Raw genomic sequence first — 7,602 nt, forward strand, 5'->3', positions numbered from 1 at the left:
AGGCCCCTCCACTGCATCCTCCATGGTGGTCAGAGAGACTGAGATGAATGTCACGTTCTCAAGGTCTGGCAGGCTCATGCAAACCTACACCTGACCTCAAAGCTTTCTGGAGCACAATGGGCTGAGTGGCCTCCTCACTGCAGACATCTTCAGCTTGTCACGGGATAGATAAGCACACCCAGCTGCACCATGGGCAGCTCACTCACACGCATCTGTAACATATTAAGTTCTGTGAACTTGAACAGAAATGTTTTCCCTACAGCCAAAGTCAGACACAGAGATGTGGATAGTTTCAGCAGTTACCAAGCATTCACGTCTCCTATGACACAAGTGACTCAGGCCCTGCTGTAAAGTATAGAAAACTGTTCAGAGATTAAATTGGAAGTAAAGTTAAGATAGAAAAAAGAGAAGAGAGGATAAACATTAGCTATGGTAGAAGGCCCATTAGTCAAAGGAAATGAAAAAGCTCTTAATAACACTTCAGAAAATGCAGAAGTACTTGAGAGTTTTAGTTTATATTTGGAGGAAGAGATATGATGAACCCATATCACATGAAGATGATGAATTAGCAAAAAAAAGTCAGATGGTAAAAAGCATCTGTTTGGATAAATACTGTAACATCCCACTATTAGTATCCAGGAAGAAGAGGAGGCTATGGAGTAACTTTGGTCTATTGACATTTCACTTTGACATAAAGAATATCAAATGCAGCCAGAGCAAAGTTAAAGAGCTGGAAGTCTGATAGCTGTGCCAAAATTAAAAGCAATGAACACCTGCGAGGAGAGGGGGACATCACAGTGCAGCAGAAGATTTGTTTGTGTGTCTCAGACAAAACCCAAAACCATGGAAAAACAAATAAAGGATTAAATGGAAGGATAAGCATTCAGCACCCACCAGTATGATTAATGGGGAAAAAAAGCCACACACAAAAAATGGTTGTCTTCAACAATCCAGATTTCTCCTTGACATGTTAAATTGAAGTGATAAAAGCAATGGATATATTTAAGTAAAATAATTTGTGAGACGGTTGAACCAACACAGCAAGACATCCTGATCCAAGTGTGGCACTATAAAATAGAAGTAGCCCAAACAGTGCGTGGATTTAGAACAAGCTGAAAGATTCCAAGATGTCTACATAGGATTCTTCATCCAATGTTTCTGGCAGAGCTTTATGCTGGACTAATATGACTGTTTCCATGGATGGATAACCATGAGTACTGTCTGCAGATGACACAAAGATGGTGTCCTGAATAAAGCTGAACCCAAGAAGTTTACCTGGGCTGTGTGGAGCACTAGTACATATACAGAGCAGTGTATGCAGTAGTGACAGCACACTGTCTAGGAAGGCATACTGTCCTGCTGACATCAGCAGATTAAGACTGGTTGCCTTTCTGGTAAGCACGCCTAAGGCAAATGGAAAATCTACTCTTCACTAGCACCAATTATCACATAAACAAATCTAATCAGTGCTTATCCACTACTCTGGATGAGTGCTGACATTCGCATGAACATTTGCACAGAATTACACCTTTGACTGAAAACTCAGAGCAACTTCCTTGAACACACATTTTCTTATCTGCCCTCTAATATTTGTTATGTTTGTGTGGCACCTGAGGACCTGAGAAATTTCCCTGAAATATATATTTGTCTAAATCTAATTTTATCATCATCTCTCGGACAATTTGGTACCAATTCCTAGACATTTCTCTACACCAGGATGAGATGTCATGGAAACAAGGCTTTGACACCAGCACATCATTTTTAACTCCATATCTGATTCTAATGCTTCCATCTGCTTAACATTCTGTTAGTCAATGCAGTCGCTTCTCAGGAAGGTAAGACAACTTTGGCAGATAAACGAAAGGACACAGTGTGTGTTTCCTGCAGAGGCATTCGTTCTGCCCTGACAGCAGATGGACGCTGCTGCACCTCCTCTAGAGGACTGTGGTAGAGATTCAGCTGTTCCACCTCCTCCTGTAGCCTCCAGGTTCACCAATGCTCTTCATGGAGCAAAATCAGGTGTACTTAAAAGAATCTTAGAATCATAGTTGATTATTTCCACCAGGCATTCACATGCATTTTCACTCCAGGGCTCTGTTTTTAAACTGTATTTTCTGTTTCTAAAGGATAGCTAAATGTCAAAAGGAGAATTACTCATGACTAGTCATCCTTGCTCAAGCCATATGCAATTGATTATAGCTTTGATGAACAGCTTTTTATTTTCTTCCCTCCACGCTTTGTGTCCATATGAAGATAATTTGCTTGGAAATACCTTTCTTACTTCTTAGTCTGCTTTGTACACTGTTCTATTTATTTTATCTTTTTTTCACTGAAATCTATGTTTGTCATCACTGACAGCTATAGTAGAAATCATACATAAAATTTATGCTGGTATTTTGAAATACAAGACATCTCACAGCAGCATTGCTGAATTTTCTTATTAAAAATAATTAAAAAACATAAGACCCTGATAACCTAAACTAAGAAACACAAACTCTACTGGTAGGTACCATGGGGAAAATTATGTCTCTCTGACTAATGGATTCCACATGAGAGGTCTCCAGCAAAATATGAAGTTAAGAATTAGCAGTGGCTTATGTGAGAAGTAAGGTTCCTACAAGGCCATTTGCTTTGCAGCATTCAGAATGTATTTACATAGTACGATGTGCTACTGTGTAGAAATATCAGAGCTGGCTCTGAATTAACTGGCTCAGAAAGCAGCAGTGGAGTGACTGCTTAAGTATTGCTTTCCATCTGGGCTAATTAGTCCAGCTAATAGACAGGCTAAATGAGCCAACACTGAGCTCTATGACTCTCCTCGTACTGCTTTATTACTTCAACTTGTTCACCGAGAGCCAGTGCTGATATTGCTAATTAAAGATCTGCTGTGCCATAATGGCAGGCATTCACTGCCACAAATCAAGTCCTTATAAGGTATACTGTGTGTATATATATATAGATAATCCTCTTATTGGAGGAAGGATAGTTCAGAGTCTGGGGCTCCTGCTCCAGGAGGATGGCACAGTAGACATGCAGTGCCATACGATGCAATATATAGAGAAACCTATAGGCAGAAACTGCAGTCCCGGTATCCCCCATGTCTCACTCTCTCACAGGCATCTATTCATCAGGGATCTGTGTCATCCCAGACACAAAAGAAAGATTCGAACATGGATTTCCCATAGTGTCACTACAAACATTATCACCACTAATACCAGGAAACAAAACACTGGAAAGAAGGCTTGCAGACGTTTGGTTTCAGAGCAGACACTGTGAAAAAATGAAAAAAATAGTTAATCAACACTACAAATCTCTTCCTGTATCCACTCTGTTGGCGGTCCTTGACCTGCATGGTCAGGAGCTCTGCTGCCCTTCATGTTTCACATGTCTCAGAGACAACCACAAAAGATGCTATCTATTACAGTCAGTCTCTTCCCCAGGCTCTTGAATTCTCTTCACATGCAATATGTCTCTGCAAAATGTCTGCACTTCTAATCCACTCTGAAGCATATTTTGTACAAGCCTGTGAACAGCACTGCCCTAGAGGTGCAAGAGAGACTTGAGCACAGAGGTGCCATTCCTGCCAGCAGCCGTGCCTCAGTAGGATGCCAAGCTTCCCATCTGGTGGCAGGAGGAGCAGGCTGGGAGTGGAAGCAGCACTAGCAACACTTCTTTCAGCAACATCTGAAGACTTCCCTCTTGTATTTCTGGCCCAGCACTACTCACCACAACCTCCATACATAATTCTGTACTTGTACTTGCCTAAGGTTTACAAAATTATTGGTATTCACTGAAACTTACATTTTATGCCTATTTGTAAATTGAGAAACTCACTCAGTACAAATGTATATACGGAATTGAACTACATGTTAATTATAGGCTTTCTCAATGAGATCAGACTGTATGGTAATGTTTAGAGAAAACTGATCAACCAAATCTATCTTTGAGGTATTTTTGTGAGAGCCCTCTGTATGCAGCATCTCTGGTTTTACCCACAAGATAAGCTCACAGATAAGGCACAGTGAGTTATTTTTAACAAGAAGAAATAGTCCAGCCCTTGGAGCTTTTGAAAGCTTTCTGTATGTTGAAAACACCACAAAATACAACACATTTTGATACCTTCTTTAAGGCCAGAAGATTTCCTCACCTCTGAAGCATGAAGTTGTAAATCTGTGTTTTCTAATAAGATCAGAGATAATACAGCTGCTTTGCTGAGAAAAAAATACATGTGCTGTGCATGACAGCAGCTTTTTTGCTAGAAACTAAGAAATATTTCTACCCCTACCTTTGACACCCATAGTAGTTGTCAGTGCAATGGGCGGCAGCCTGGCCTGCAGTAACACCAGTTGAGACTTCCTTCAAACCTCCAGGTGGGTTGCATCCACCTCAAAGCTCACAGGAACTGTAGTATCCAAATCAAATCTGTCTGGAAATGAAAAGACAGAAAATGTGAGTAAAAGAATGAGGAAGAGTGGGAGAGAACCACTCAGAACTAAATGTTGGTGAGTGGGTGTGACTAATGCCTGTAACTGAAAACGTCACATCACTCACAGGATGAAGGAGTCTTACACTGACCTCACAGGCTGGGTGTTCAGAGAAGCCAGATTTAATGAGTGGCAGCATTTGCTGAAATGACCGGAATTATTTACAACCACGAGATGTTGGAAATATACTCAGTCCATTGCCAAATATACAGAAGAACAAAATGTGGACTAGTTGAGAAGTGCTTCCAGCAGAGCTCTGCTAGCAGCAGGATTCAGGGTGCAGAGTCAATCTATGCCTTTCTGCATAGGCACCACTATCAACAGGAACACAATTGTAAAATAACAAAGAAATCACACCAGCACATAACGTTGTAGTGAAAAGCCAAACTAGAGACATAACTCATAAAATTACTTGGAGTCAATACCCAGTTCCACAATCATGGCCTTGGTAGGAGCCAAGCTTTCAGTCTTAGGAAAGCTGAAACACTACCTTGTTTCAAAGGAAAACTGAAATTCCAGCTGTAGGGTTTTGTGTCATGAAGGAGATAGAAAGGCCAAACAAAACAAAGAGCAGTTCTTGAGAGTCAGAAGAATCTAAACTATGATCTTCCTTTATTAATTCAAGTTTATTTTACCCTTTCTTCCTCCAGTTTTATCTTTTGCTATACAAGAATGCTTGTGCCCAGAGACTCAGACCAGCACTTTCTAGTCTTACTTGTAGGTTCCATTGGTCCATTGTTTTGGTTGATATCTGGAATGATGGTGGAGTAAGCAAGAATGAGAGCAGAGAGGGTTGGGCACCTCCTTGATTTCCTGCAAGAGCTCTCCAGGTAAGAGCAGAAGTGTCCTCATAGGGAATGAATGCAGAGTGTATAACAGACTAGAATTCCCCTCCTTAACTTACAACGTACTAATTTTCCTTCAAAAATAGTCCTTGTTGCATACAAATTCATGCCATGTTTGATCACATTTTTAAACAGGCAATTAAAGTGAAATGAAGCCCTGGGTTCTCTTATGGCACCTTGGCTGAAGCAACCAAACACTTTAAAAAATCAGAAGTGTAGGTGTGCAGTATGTAAGCCTTACTAATATGTTCCATTCAATTGTTACTATGAAACAGAAGATCAACATCTAAAACAATTCTCATTTGTTTCCCGTACTTCTCTCCATTCTCCAAAGTGACTCAATCAAACTTTTCAGCCCACGCATCCACTCTAAAAAAAATTAAATAATAAAGAAGCGAAAGCTCAGATTTGACCCGTTGGTCTCACATTTACGATCTGTAGTAACACTTCTTTTATTATTTTTGGACTGTGGTTTTTCAATGAGTCTAAAAATAGCAGCCACCCCCAGAGCACCATTTGCGTAGGAGGGATGTTTTGTACACAAAACTACTCGTGTTCCTTCCTTCCCTCAGCCGCTTCGCCTACACCTCTTCTCTGTAGACACAGTTTTATGTGAAGATCAGTGAGACGTACAAAGCAGAAGCCCGGTTCTTGGTTAGCAGTGTGAGCATCAGGAAGTTCAGTCAAGCGTGCAAGCTTTCAACTGCTTGTTTCGTGTTGAAAATAACAGGATGGCATTTTACTGCGCTTAGGCCCAGCCCTGGAAAGATGTACGTGGAAATAAGTATGCGAGTGAACCATTGATTCGTTTCAACAACATAATAAAAATCAAAGGAATTGTACATAGAGTTACCTGAGAATGCCTTGATCATCTCTGATGAATTCTCCACTAAATTCTCTATCACTACTCAGTGTTAAATACTTGAGGAAGGCGTAACAAACCATCAGATGGAAAACACCATCACAGATGGAAACACCAACAGGGCTCTGTGTATGCTCCTTCATGATCTTCCAGCATTTCTACAAGGCAGGAGTACTCTGCTGTGTCCTGCACCCATGGAAGAAGCTTCTCCTATTGGCAAGAGGCACCAATCAAGCACCTCAAAAGAGAACAGAGAATCCCATAATAGATTTTCTGATCCACCAGAGTTCAAGTAAGTAATTTCTGTGTCGGTCTGTGGCTTCTAGTCTGACACCACTCACCAGTACTAGGGGAGAAGTTGTTCTTTTTCCCAGCATCTTGGTTGTCTTTGAGATATGATTCAGGGCAAGCTCGCAGTAGGATAATAAGGACTGAGATCTTGAGATAACCTAACGTTTCCCTATCATGTTGAGAGTATTTTCATCCCTTTATTCTCTGTGTCTCAAAAATAATGAAATTCCTTGTCACTACTTTTCATTTTATCGAAGGACAAAGAGCTCACATTGTTTTTAACCTCCTCCTGCTATCTGTGGTACTCTGCATATCATTCTTTGATCTCGAGAAAAGTGAATTGCTGTGAACAACACTTGAAAGAATGAAAGTTGGTTTTCCACTACCTGTTTCAGCCTTGTTGATAGCTGATATGGGTTACCTGAGGGAATAAAACTGTCACATCTCACTTCTGAGAACGAAATACAATTCCTCATTTTCCAATAAAAAAATCTTATAATCAGCTCAGAGTAAGTGTTATTTTGGAAAGCAGCATCTGAGCTGTGTCTCAAAATGTTCCTGTGTGTCATACAAAAATAAACGCCTTGCACACTGAACTTCTGGTAGTGGAAATAGGACCCACATTGTTTCTCCAAATGCTCATTTTGACTTTTCCTTACATAAGGGCCCAGCTGGAGTTTCACCAGCTGCAGTCACTACACGCAGGCCACTAAGGAAGCCTCCTGCTGTCTGCGTGTTCTGAGTGATGGCTCAGCCTCATACATCCACTGTGTCCTGAACTTGGCCACTCTGTGTCCTCATACTCCCTGATGTTCAGGAGCAGCTTGCTCAGGAAGAGCAATGCAACAATATAAATACACTGATTTAATACTTTTAAGCAGCATTATTGATCGTAACTGCTCCAAATGAATAAAATCTTCTTTAATTACGACTGACTTGTGCTTCTTGGTTTAAGACCCTTAACTTTAAAACACTGAACCCTTCCAGCTTCATCAAAATCAAAGAGCCCCCAGCCTTGTTTCCCCATGCCCAACCCATCACCCAAACCTTAAATCCAGCTCTCTTTCCACTGGCTTGCTACCTCAACCATTCCCAGACCCAGCCCTTGTTCAGGCTGTCA

At 40.9% G+C, this 7,602-nt stretch overlaps 1 long non-coding RNA gene across 1 annotated transcript; it reads right to left on the bottom strand.

Moving 5' to 3' along the window:
* Nucleotides 1-5,353: 5,353 nt before the first annotated feature.
* LOC107313878 (uncharacterized) lies at nucleotides 5,354-6,426 on the bottom strand. Its single transcript, XR_001555235.3, has 2 exons — nucleotides 6,183-6,426; nucleotides 5,354-6,089 (listed from the first exon to the last, which is right to left on the bottom strand). It is a non-coding gene; the product is annotated as an uncharacterized LOC107313878 (long non-coding RNA).
* Nucleotides 6,427-7,602: the final 1,176 nt, after the last annotated feature.

This window comes from Coturnix japonica, chromosome 4 (genome assembly GCF_054131305.1).
Source record: "Coturnix japonica strain WE chromosome 4, WE-NBRP24, whole genome shotgun sequence".
Classification (NCBI taxonomy): domain Eukaryota; kingdom Metazoa; phylum Chordata; class Aves; order Galliformes; family Phasianidae; genus Coturnix; species Coturnix japonica.